The sequence below is a fragment of the Phocoena sinus genome, chromosome 1 (assembly GCF_008692025.1).
Source record: "Phocoena sinus isolate mPhoSin1 chromosome 1, mPhoSin1.pri, whole genome shotgun sequence".
NCBI lineage: Eukaryota > Metazoa > Chordata > Mammalia > Artiodactyla > Phocoenidae > Phocoena > Phocoena sinus.
In genome coordinates this window covers 14,220,140-14,233,283 of record NC_045763.1, presented here as the reverse complement: position 1 = coordinate 14,233,283, position 13,144 = coordinate 14,220,140, and positions in this window count along the sequence as shown.

Below are 13,144 nucleotides of genomic sequence, written 5' to 3'. Positions count from 1 at the left end.
CAGCCGGGATTAAACCCGTGCCCCTCTTCGGGCCCCCAGCCCACATCCAGAGCCCCTCTCCAGCAGGTAGTCCGGTGCCCTGAGGCGGAACAGCAAGTGGGTGCCCGGGATCTGGGGGTCCAGAGGGGTGGGAAGTTGGGGGGACGGGGCGGTCAGGATTTGGTACCACCCTGAGCTCCCCAATTCGGAGCTCCTCCACTGTCGGGTTGAGGGGGAGGGTGCCCGAGTTAATCAGTGGGGAGTGGTGAGTGGGGTGATGGGTAGGTCCTGCAGTTCTCTGCTCTCCCCCTGCCAGAGTGACCAGACGTCCCTGCCCGGGGATACCGAGTCCTGGGGGCGAAACGCCCTCCCAGCGGGGCAGGACGCCATGACTGCAGGTCTTTTGTCTCCCCCGGGAAAGAGTGTCTCCGGCCCAGCGCTGGAGGCAAAATACAATAAAATAAACCCAGCCCTCAAACTCGCCCCCCAACCCCGCAGCCTGCCCCCTGCCCGCCCTCTTCCCGGTGCTGGGGTCAGCCTCTTCTTGGCCTGGGAGCGCTCCTCAGGCTGGCCCCCGCGTGCCCCTCTCCCCTCCCATTTTCCTCACCTGTGACCCTTTGCCCCTCTCAGCATGTGACAAACTCCCTCCTCTCCCCTCTATCCCAGTACCAGGGGCTTCTCCGGCTGGGGGTGGGATGGAGGGGGTGGGGGAGGCCTTCTGGAAATGGGGGCCTGCTGAAGAGCTGTTAAACACGCCCCCAGTGGCCCCAGGATTGAGGTGGGGGGAGGCCAAGTTGCTTTAGAATTGGAAAGGAGGACATCTGAGTGCCTTTCCCAAACCAGGGTGCCAGGCTACCTGAGTTACAGGGACCCTACAAGGTTTTCTGGGACACTTTCCTTTTTGGAGGTGCTACCCCACTGTGATTGGAAGATGATTTTTAAGCTCTGATGTGTATGTCTGGGGAAGACGAGTCAGCCTTGAGTCCCTTTTTACATCTCATCTTCCTGGAGGGTCTGGCCTGTCTTGACCTCCAGAGGTGGCTATATATATACACAGAAACACACACACAAGCCTAAGTATGTAATATACACACACATATATATTGTTCATTAATTCATCCACCAGTAATTTCTGTTTGGTGAGTAAGAATTTAAAGGCACCTCTTCTCTGTGTCTGTGGGTGGAATGGGCCAGTGTGTTTGTGTGTGAATATAGGTTTACGCCACGTCTGTCTGTAACCAGGTGAAGGTGGGTTGTGTGTGTAGGTCTGCTGTCGGCTTGTATGCCAGTCTGAGTAAGTGTGTGCTTCTAAGTGACGGTCTGTGTCTGCATTTAGATTTTGGAGTCTCTTCCTTATTGCCTTAGCAAGCTCTATGCGCCCATCAAGAAGGTGTGAGCTGTGATTTGGTCCGTTCCCCGTGGTGAGAGAAGTCCTCTGGGGCGTGCCGGAAGCGGCCGCTGAAGACTCAGTCCCCTCCTGGAGGACTTGGCTGCTGGCGCGGGCTCGGCAATGGGGGCTAGCGCAAAGCCGGACCCCTCGGTTCAGGGCCACCACCGATCGGCTGCAGCCGGGGACACTGGAACCCCAGGCAACCCGCGCGGGGGCCACCTAACCGTTGGCCTGGTTCCCGCCCTTCGCTGCTGCAGAAGACTCAAAGCGGCGGGTCCAGTCGCGAGGGAGACACCCCCCGAGCAGACTCCCCTAAACCCCGCGCCGGCAGCACCAGCCCTGCGTTTTCCGCTGCTGCTGGGGGATTCCGTGGCCTCCCGCTGGGCAGGCGGAGGGGGAGGGAAAGGGGGGTGTCTGTCGGAATGAGCTTGGCCGTTCTCGCCTGTTGGAGACCAATTTCACAAATGATTTTTGCAACAATTAGGAAGTGTGGCGGAGTGAAATGGCGATTTCACATCCAGCAGGGGAAAGGGGGTTCACTTGGGAGCTGGGGCGGCTGCAGCTGGAGGGGGATCTTTCCCCTCCTCTCAGTTCCCTTCGCTAACCCCTTGCCCCATTTCACTCCCCATAGGACGTTAATCAACTCCTAAGACCTCCAGTCGTTGCTGTAAGCGTGATGGTGTGTGTTGGGATGGACGTGGCTGGGAAAGTTTTCCTTCAGCCCCTCACCCCAATCTCTCTTTCTCCCTGTCTCTTTCCTCCTCCCTCTCCTTCTCTCTCCCTTTCTCCGTCTGTCTGTCTGTCTGTCACGCACACTCTTCTGTCCCTCTCTGTCCCCCTACAGTCAGTTTCATGGGCTCCTCCATCATTTTGTCCCCCACTGTCTCATTTTCCTCCTTGCCTTTCTGACGTATCCCCGGAGGTTTCCTCTCCTCCGCTGCCCATTTTGTCCACCGCTTCCCCCAACTCCATGGTTTCCTGAAGTATGTATGGGCCTCCCTTGCTCTCCTTGCTGTAACTCAGACCTGAATCCCTGGGGAGCCCTTTGGTCAGATGGGACTGGACACAGACCATTGGGAAGGGACCCTCCTGTGTTTGGCATCTACCTCAAACTCTTGAAAGGAGATTGTCCAGGCCCAGCCCAGACTGATTCCAGCACACAATCATCCCACACCCCACCACCCACCCACTCCTTGCAGAAATCAGTCCGTCCTAGTGCTTCTAAAGGCTTGAACCACAGCCCTTACCTCCACCTGTCCCTGTCTGGTCTGAGATCTCCTCCCGCCTCTTTTTTAAGGGCCACAACAATGCTAAAAATAGGAATTCTTTCCCCAAGTTTCCAAATGGAACCCTCCAACCCCAATTAAAATGGGAGAGAAAGACCCCAGGTTGACTTCAGCTGGGGGAAGTTGGCCTTTCTCTGGCTGTGAAGTGATGGGAAGTATGAGACCAGTAAGGGCCACCACTGGGGCTCCTTTTCCAGGCTCCCAGGTGGCCAGTGGTCCCTTCCCCTGCCCAAGGGAGAGAACACTCCTTCCTTCAGATCCCTGTGCTATGAGCACTTTTTGAAAGCGATTACCCAATAAATCTTCCTTTAAAGAGTGATAAATCCACCTTGAAAACCAGCGGTTTTGATTTCGGCGGGGCCTTTTGCATTTTCAGAGGCTGCGGCCAAAGACATCGACAAATGGAATTATTCAGTCTTCAAATGTTTGATAATGAGAGAGGTGGGGTGGGGAGAGAAATGGGATATCCGTGAACAAAGGCCCCTCTGGAGGCTCCCTCCAGGCGCTCCAGGTTCCGGAAGCCAGAATTCCTCAGGGCTGCATTGGAAGAGGCACCCTTGGGAAAGAACACTTCCCCTCCCCACTCCCCAGCATCTTTTATTATTTTTTCCTCTTAAGAAGTAGCGCTAATTCTCAGAGTGACCTTGAAATATATGCCCAAACCCAAATAGGAAGAAATGGAAAACTGGGGTGTGTCCCTGCTTGACATTTTAATTTTCCCCAGAAAAATAGAATCGTATGCATTGGATTCCAGTTCCCAAAGTAAATAAAAACAATAAGCATAATCAGGTTTCTCCCAGGCCCACTGTTCATCGGGATCTCAGGCAGCCTCGTCCCCCGCTTCTTCTTCCTGGCCCTCCATCGTCCTTTTCCCCCTCCCTTTCCCTCTCCTCCCTCCCCACCTATTCCTTTTCCTCCCTCTGTTCCTCCTTCCCCCTCCCCCACCCCCCCCTTCTTCTTTCTCCTCCTTCTCGGGCTGGTCCTGGGAACCTCTTACCTCCTGAAATTCTGGGAGGTAAGACAGGCTGAAGTCTAGAGGTGCCAAGATGCCTCTGTCACTCACCTGGATGTGGCCGACTGCTAGGGCGCCCCCCCTCATCCCCAGCCTTCCCCACCCTTCTCCTCTGCTCCTCTGGACTTCCCTCTCTTGCTAACTGCTTTTCCACTGGCTTTCAGAAATGCAGTCAAGGCCATCTTTACAGTGTGTTCCCCCATATCTGTGAAAACCTTTCCCTCTGCCATTAACCCCTCTTTCCTTTCCATTTCTGGCTCGGGCAAAGGGCCTCCCCAGGAAGAGGAGAATGCCCCTCCAATCTGGCCCCAGTGGCCTAAGCGGAATGGAGTGGGATGGAGGTGACTGTGTATCGGAGTGTGTATGTGGGAACATGTGAGGCTGAGAGCATGTGGGCACCCATATAAGAGTGTATGAGAGCAAATGACTGTGTACGTGGGCATGTGTGCGTGTTATGTGTGTGAGGCACACACGCAGGTCTGAGGAGATGGATGTGTGTGTGTAACAGAAATCTGTTTGCTGGATCCATTGAGGAGCCTGGGGAGGGAAATCTCCTAAGCTCCCAGCTGCCTGAACAAAAGACCAAGTGTCAGATCGCACTGGGCTGCCTTCTCCGGCCCCTTTAGATCATTTCTCCAAGTTCAATTGCACTGAGTCCAGTATTAATGGGTTGTAGACTGCGCCCTCAGACGATTACCTTATCACAGCTGAGCATCTATGGAACCGGCAAAGCATTTTCATTAAACAAATCAAAAAGGGGTGGCGGCTCCCAGCTCCGGCTGGCCCGGAGCTCGTGGCTGTGCACACATTCCAGGGAAGCCCACAAGCCCAGGCGAACTTTCCCTCCAGGCCCCTAGGCTTTTGGGGGTAGAGTGGGACTGGAATGAGGATGAAAAGATCAAACACTGCCGGGTTCCCACCTCAGATGGGCTTGCTGCTAAGGGGAAGTTGATGGAATTGGGTTCCTTTGGTCCCTAGGGCTCCTCTGTCCTCCTCTCCTTGGGAAGCCCCCTCCTCCATCATGGCCTACTCAGTGAGGAGGGTCTTTCTTCTCCTGGATGCAGGATCACTTGTTCTGTGCATTCACTGCTGTCAGCTAATTTCCCTAGTAGATGTTCAGTAAATATTCATTGGATGAATGGATGAATGAATGATTCTAGCTCAAGCAGGATACCCGGACTTGGGAAAAGGCTGGGAGACCTAGGCCTGAATCTACGAGGCCAGTGATCTGTAGGGATGTGGACACTTGGTGTGCCTCTCTGTGGGCTAAGACTTTCTCAATCTCTCGGAGCATGAGGAGGGTGAATAGCCGTATATGCATAAAGATGCTCAATGGAACTCAAAACGTGCCCATCTGTACCATCTTGAGTAGCAGTGGCAAGCTGGGTGCAAACACCTAGGCTAATGTTGGTCTGCTGTCGGCACTCAGTGTGTGATGGCTCCCTTGTTTCCTGCTTCCTCTAAATAGTTGGCCACTGGGTTCGTTTCGTATTTATCTCTGTCGTTCTGGGGCTGAGCTAGAACACACAGCGGTGCTCGAGAAGGGCTAAGATCGAGAAAGGGCTAAGACGAATAATCACATTACTCCTCGACTTGGGCACCAATGTTAATAACTAGTGTCTCTGAATGGCAACCCTGCACCAGGCATTCAGGCAAGCCCGTGTAATCTCAAAGCCACTCGGGGTGGTGGATTTCAGCATCTCTGTTTTACAGAGTGGGAAACTGAGATTCAGGGACTTCCAAGGGCAAATATGAGACTGGTCCCAAGGTCAAAGAGCTATCAGGCGGTAGGGAAGGGATTTTAACTTAGGCCTCCTTGACTCTAAAGCCTGCCCTATTTCCTGCTCCCGTTTCATCTCTTGCTGCCTCTGTTCCCCGTTTTGTAAACTGGGTAATCACCAGCACTGAACACAGACTGGTACAGGGCAGGTGCTCAGCAGGTGCTGTTGAATGAATGAATGAGCTGAAATGTCCTAACGACCATAGGATATTATATCTTGTATGGGAGTCCGTGCGGGTGGGGTGGGCTGGGGGACGGGGACGGCAGGACCAGAGCATGCTAGAGCTGGGAGGGAGCCTTTGAGACGACCTTGTCCAGGGATGCAGGTTCAGGAGCCGAGCCCCCTCCTGGGGGCTCTGGGGAAGTCAGAAGGTGCCTAGCCTGAGGGAGGAGGTGGCCAGTCTGGGGGGTGCTCTGGAGCCCCCGGCAGGTGCCAGATCTTCATTGGCATGTATAGATGGAAAGGAGAGAGCACTTCAAATTTGTCTAGGTGAATTAAAAGCACAATCCCCATTTCCCAGAGGGAGCGGTTGGTTCATATTTATACATTTAGTCTTACAGGTGTAAAATAGGTTCCTTTATGCTTATATAATAATTTTTCATTTGAATTTCAAGGCTTTATTCCCTTCTTTGGATTCAAGTCTTCCACCTGAACCCGATTCTCTCCATAACCATTAATTCCTTCATCATAAAATGAATTCCATCTAATTCTCTACAGCGGCAGTTAGAGCAGATCAAAAAGTGCCTTTGCAAAGGGGCTCCCCCCACCCCGCTTCCACCATTGTAGTTTCAGCTCGCCTGTTCACCCCACCTCCCTACCAATGCTGAGTTTCGGAAACCAGAGCTTGGAGCAGAAAAACTTATTTCTCTCACTCAGGAAGTATGTGTGTGTGTGCGTGTGTGCGCGCGTGCATAGGTGTGCTGTAGAAAATGCTCCTCAATTTCAGAAAGGCAACAACAACAATAATAATGATGATGACTTATGGTGAGCCAGACACCTGCCAGGCACTTATAAACATTTATACTATTGAGTGCTCCTACACACTCATGAAGTAAGTTTCAGTATCCTCATATTACAGAGGAGGAGATGAAAGTCCAGAAATGTGAATAATAGTGCCCAGGGTCACACTGCTAGGAGGTGGCAGGGTTTAAAACTCTTTTTTTTTAATTATTAAGTATTTCACACAGACATTAAATACAATTGACACCTGCAGACACGGTTGGTATCCTCATGCTCTCCTCCGCTCCATCATTCTCTTTCTTTTCCCCTAGAAGAAACTACAGTCACGAATTTGATGTGTATCATTTCTATACATGCTGAAGGAGGCTGAATAACAGCCCCCAGAGGTATCAGGTCCTAATCCCTGGAACCTGTCAACGTTACCTTAAAGTCAAAAAGGATTTTTGCAGATGGGACTAAGTTAAGAATCTTGAGATGGGGAAGTTATCCTGGAATATCTGGAAGGGTCCTAAATATTATCCCAAGTACCCTTATAAGAGAGAGAGAAAAAAGAGATTTGACACACACAGAGGACACAGCGCTATGACTGTGGAGGCAGGAGATAGGAGGTGAAGTGGCTGTAAGCCAAGGAATGCTGGCAGCCACCAGAAACTGAAGGAAGTAAGGGATAGATTTGGCTTTGTGACTCCTTGGTTTTAGCCCAGTGATAGTGTGACCCCCAGAACTGTGAGAGAATAAGTTCCTATTGTTTTAAGCCATCAGTTGTAGTAATTTTTTACTGCAGTCACAGGAAAGTAATATACATGCTTTTATAATTTTACTATCTTCTTACATTGAAATACGTGGGTTTTACAGTTTATGTAATGGTATACTGTAGGTTTCACCCTGAAAATTGCTTTCTTGCCCCACATAATGTTTCTGAGATTCATCCTTATTGACACAAGTAGTGTCGGTTTAAAGGCAGGAAGAATCTAATCTGCAGGGCAGGCACAGTGGATCTCGAAGGGCCTTATTTTTGCCTCTGTGGGATGCTCTGCTGGGTAGAAGCTGAGGTGCCTCTGGCTGCCACGTCTGGAAGGGCAGGGCCACACTTGGTCCCCCTGTACCCCCAGGTATGGGGACTCAGATGAACACGGGTTTGCCATGTGTCGGGAAGGCTGGGCTCATTGGAGGAGGGGGAAGGTGTGGGGACCTGGTTTCAAGTGAACTCAGTGATTCCATGTCTCTGAGACCTCAGAAGAGTCAAGGTTCCCAGCCATGAAGAAAAAGACGCTCAAAAGGAAAACTCAAAGGGAGATGAGAATGTGTGTGCGTGTGTGCATGGTGTATGCATGAGTACGTGTGCACGTGTGTGCGTTAGTTCTGTTCCCTAAAGTTACAGACCCAGTTTGCCTCTCCCCCAGGACCTGGAAAACAGTGATTATTTGTTGACTGAATGATTGAGTGTGATTATGAGGGTGAGAAGGGGGTTGGTGATCTGTCCTGTAAATATAAGTATCCATCTATATATAATGGAGTCAAGTTGATACAAGTTGATCTAAATTGTAAGGTTGTGAATGAATGAGTGATTCTGTGGAATTCATCTAGCATTTACACCTTTGTTGAACACTTTCACAGTTTATGGGGTTTTCATGTCCATGTTTTAAAAACTTGATTCTCACCTCAATATGTTGTGGTATAGAGGCAGGCTATCATGCTCCCCAGATAAAGGAAAGCTGAAGATGAGGGGGTGAATCAACTTTCCTGGTGTCATAGGGCAATCAGGTGGCAAACTGGGGGTTAAATCCAGGTAGGTCCAGTGAGTGGGGCTCTGCAAGAGGACACAGGCTTTAAATCCTGATGAGCTCTATTTTAATCTCGGTCTCAGTCCTCAGGAGCTGGGTTTCCTGGGGCAAGTGACTTAACCTCTCTGAACTTCCATTTCCTCATTTTAAAAATAGGCACAGAAACACTTAGCTTGTAGGGACTGCTGGAGACAGATGGCACGTAACAGTGAATGGCACTCAGTAGGGCTCAGTAAGGGCAGCTCTCATTGCTTTCCTCAACTGGATAGTATTTTTCCTCTTGCAGTCCTGGCCTATAACCTACATTCCACCAAAAGTTATCAGGGAAATTTAGAAATGCAAGCTGCCAAACCAGTTGGCTGGCATCAACTGCTATCACCAGGGGGCCTGAGTTATCCTTTTTGGGGTTCATTGGAGCGTGATGACCTGTGACCTGTGCAGCCAGCAGGGGTAGGAGCCCAGCAGATTTGGGGTCATCTCGGACTTCTGGAGAGATCTGAGAGACCACTTTCCAATCTGGGGTTTTTCATTATGTAGGGGGCAGTAAGTCCAAGGGACAGCCCCAGGCTACAAACTTAAATGGGCCCTAGGCTGATGGAATGGGGCAGGAAAGATGCTGATGGGGGAGGAAGCTATGGCTACCCTGCTTGGTTACCAAATGGACCTGAGGAGAATGAAGTAACACACAAGGTGGAAAAACCCACCAAAAATAGAATTGAGAAGCAAAGGAAAAACTGGAGAAAATACTTTCAACATCTCTGCTGCAAAGGGTTAATGTCTTTGCTATATAAAGAGCTCTTGCAAATCAATAAGGATGATGAACAACACCTGGTCAATGAACATGGACAGGCAATTTATTGAAGACATGTGTGAGGGCTAGAAGCATATAAAAAATTGTCAGTCTTACCAGATACCTAAGAAAAGAAATTAATGAGTTACCGTGCTCATCCATCGCAGTGGCAGTTGTGAGGGGGAAAATGATACTATCCAGGGTTGCTGAGGGTTCTGGAAGCTGGGACTCTCATATACTGTTTGTGGCAGAGTACATTGGTATCAGCTTTCTGAAGGGCACTTGGAAAGTATGTTTCAGGAGCTCTGGAAATGTTTAGAACCATCATCGGGCCATCACTTTGTACTTCTAGGAATTTATCATGCATACGGGCAAAGATATAATAAGCATGTTCATCACATTTTTTTTTTTTACTGTAGGGAAAACAGGAAAAAAATCTTTAATAAGAGGATATTGCCAATATGTTATGAAACTTCCACATAGTGGAGTACTCTGGAACCATGACAAAGACATGTAGTAAAAGAAGTAACATTTGGGTAATGTTTCTTTCACTCCATGCTAGCGACCATTCCAAATGCTTAGCTCATTTCATTCTTAAAGCTGTTTGAGATAAATACTAACATTATCATCCCAATTGGGGAAGAATAGAAGGCACTGAGAGGTTAACTTTTCCTTGGTCTCTTACCTAGTCAATGACAGACCTCAGTGTGAACTCAGGTAGTCTAGATCCAAGGTCTGTCTTTTATTTTTTTTTTCAGCCGCGCTGCGTGGCTTGCTGGGATCTTGGTTCCCTGCCCGACCAGAGATCAAACCCAGGCTCCAACAGTGAAAATGCTGAGTCCTAACCACTGGACTGCCAGGGAATTCCCCCAAGGTCTGTCTTCTTAACTGAACTATACTACCTCTCAGAATTTTTAATGACTTGGCAAAATGTTCATGAAACATTGAGTGAAAAAAAGCAGCGTCCAAAACAGCATGATCCTACTTTAAAAAACAAACAAACAAAAAACAACAAAAAACCCAAAAAACTTATGTGTAGAAAAATAACCCCAGGACTTCCCTGGTGGCGCAGTGGTTGAGAATCCGCCTGCCAGTGCAGGGGACATGGGTCTGAGCCCTGGTCTGGGAAGATCCCACATGCTGCAGAGCAATTAAGCCTGTGCGCCACAACTACTGAGCCTGCGCTCTAGAGCCCTCGAGCCACAACTCCTGAGCCCGGATGCCACAACTACTGAAGCCCACGCACCTAGAGCCCTTGCTTCTCAACAAGAGAAGCCACCGCACTGAGAAGCCTGCACGCTGCAACGAAGAGTATCCCCCACCCGCCCCAGCTAGGGAAAGCCCGCGCATAGCAACGAAGACCCAGCACAGCCAAAAATAAATTAAATGAAATAAATAAATTTTAATAAAGAAAAATAATCCCAGAATAATGTTAATAATGTTGACCAAAATGATGAGTATGCACAACTAAGGGGTGAGATTACGGGTGATAGTTTTCTTTTTTTTGGCCTCCAGGGATTTTCTAAACGTTCTATAATGAGGAGAATAACTTTGAAGAATAAGGACATCCACGTGAAAGTTATTACAAATGAGAAGAAACAGACTTGGGGCCCATGTTGGTGCCTCAGCACCTAATTACCCCCCAAGCCAGTATCAAGGCAAAGGAATGAGATTCATGGGTCATTCTTGAGGTTCTCCTAGACCCTGTCCCTTCCTTTCCACTTAGGGAGTGGGGAAGCACTGCTATAGTTTACGCATGATTTACCTCCACCCAACAACCAAGACAGCATCCAGAAACACACCTTTACCTTACACCCACGATATGCCAGCCCCAGGGCTGGCACTCCTGCAGCTTATGTCAGAGCTCGGGTACCAATACCTCTGCTTGACTTGGAGTCTTATGCCTGACCACTGTGTTATTCACCTCCCAGATGAATAACAGATGGAAAAGTAGTTTTTTTCACTCTTTTGTCTGGACCGTTTCAATGCCTTCAATGGCAGAGAACACTGATCCTCAAAGTGTGGTTCCCTGGAGAAGTGGCATCAGATCATCGGGGACCTTGTTAAAAATGCAACTTCTCAGGACCCACGCTAGACCTTCTCGGTCAGAAACTCTGGGTGGGTGGGTGGGGGGCAGTGATCTGTGTTTTAACAAGCCTTCCAGATGATGCTGATTTATGTAAAGGGTGAGGGTCACTAAATCAGAGGGATTATGGTGCTGGGTTAGAGTATTTGACGGCGTGAGAGGCATTTCTCATTTTTTTCAGATGCCCCCAAAGTGACTGGCTCTGCTAAACTCGTTTTTGAAATCCGGAAGACAGGCTCTGGGAAATGCGTTAGTCTCCCCTCCCCTCCCCTCCCTTAGAACGCTGCTGACAGCTGATTAATGGGGAATGCTCTCCAAAGATTTCTTTACATATATTAGGTTAGGAAAATCTTTGAAAACTTTCTGTGGCAACTGTGCCTGCGAAGATTCCCTCCATTGGCTTTCCTCAGGGATGGAGAAGTGTATTCGTCTCCTTGCAATTTAGACAATGACCTTGATTCTTGTACCTCTCTGGGCAGCGCTGGACTGGGAGCCAGGGGACCTGGGACCCACTTGGGATCCAGCACAGATTCACTAGGTGACCTTGGGCAAGTCACTTCCCCTCTGGGACTCAGTGTGCTCCTCTGTTTAATTACAGGGTCTGAGGGTCCCTAAGCCTGCATCTGTGACTTGGAACCTGAACATTTCCTTCTGTTCTGAATTTCCAGAGCTGGGTTTGATTGAGAAGGTCCCCAGAACTATGTTTCATATATTAATTTTAAGGAAGAAACTCACGGAATTGTAAAGAGAGAATGTGTGTGGGTACACACTTGTGCATGTCCGTGCCCTAAAGACTGACGTGGGCTGAAATCCATAGAAGATGCAGACGGATACAGATAAAAGAAGTGGACTTCAGTTGTCTTTATTCCCTGAAAGATATGTTAACCAGAAAGTGTTGACTGATCCTGGGTTGCTTGCTGTGAGTTATGAAATATGGACCATTCAGCCTCCACGTATTTGTGTTTTTTAGTTTTTTTCTTGTAGTTGATTTCTATAACTCATAGCATTGTGGTTGGAAAAGAGGCTTGATATGAATTATGGGCAATTCAGATGTGTTCACTGGAAAGTCGAACATTTCTTCAAGTGCTCACGGACACCGAAGCTTTTACACTAAAGCTAGGAATCTGCATGAAAGCAGAGCGTCCTTGGAATGAACTGGGAGTCCTTTCAAAACCCTCCAGAGGCAAATTCTTTATTTTTCCTTCAACTGAAAAGTAAGTCCTAGAGGGTAGGGGTGGGAGAGGGCAGTGGGGGGATGCTCCGGAACCAAGCCTCCCACTTCGTGTGCCAAGATCTGATGCCCCAAACTTGGGGTGCGAGTGGGGGGCTGAGCCAGTTGCCTCCAGCTGCACGTCTGATTTATCCCAAGTATTCTCAGTTTCTGTGCGTGCCATGATGTGTGAAAAGTTGGGAAGCGAACACCTACACTTTGTCGGTGGGCCATGTGCTCGGGCTGCAAGGTCTCAAAGAGCATCGTACCTTGTCTTCTTCAGCGAGGTGATGTCCGCTGACCTACAGCGGGGTCACAGTGTCCACCAGTCCATGCCTGGCTAGTGTTCCCTGCCCCTCCAACCTCTGCTGAGTGATGGGAGACCCAGGGCACCAACGGCTTTAGGCCCAGGGCACTGCTGCCCACCTGTAAGCCAGAGCCTTGGATCAAGATTTCCGGTGGCCTTATTGGCTGAACCAACCCAGGGCAGCCAGTTTAGAACCCATGACCCCCAGTCCTATATAGATCCCAGCTGTAAATCCCAGGCCATAGAGCTAATAATCTTAATCTTCTACACATCTGACCCTCTTGGGTTCAGACCCCCTGACTCTCCAGCTGTGTGACGCTGGGTGACTGTGCCTTCATATCTTCACCTGTAAAATGGGGATGCTAATGCCCACTGATGAAAGGTTAAATGAGGTGATATGTGAAAAGCACTTAGCGCAGTGGCTGACACTTAGTAGTTGCCCAATCAATGTTTATTATTACTAAAGATTTGTCACAAATGTTTACTGAAACAGATGTGACATTTATCGCCAAACCGCAGCATAGCCAGAGGGACAATGTAGACACAAAACTGAGAAACA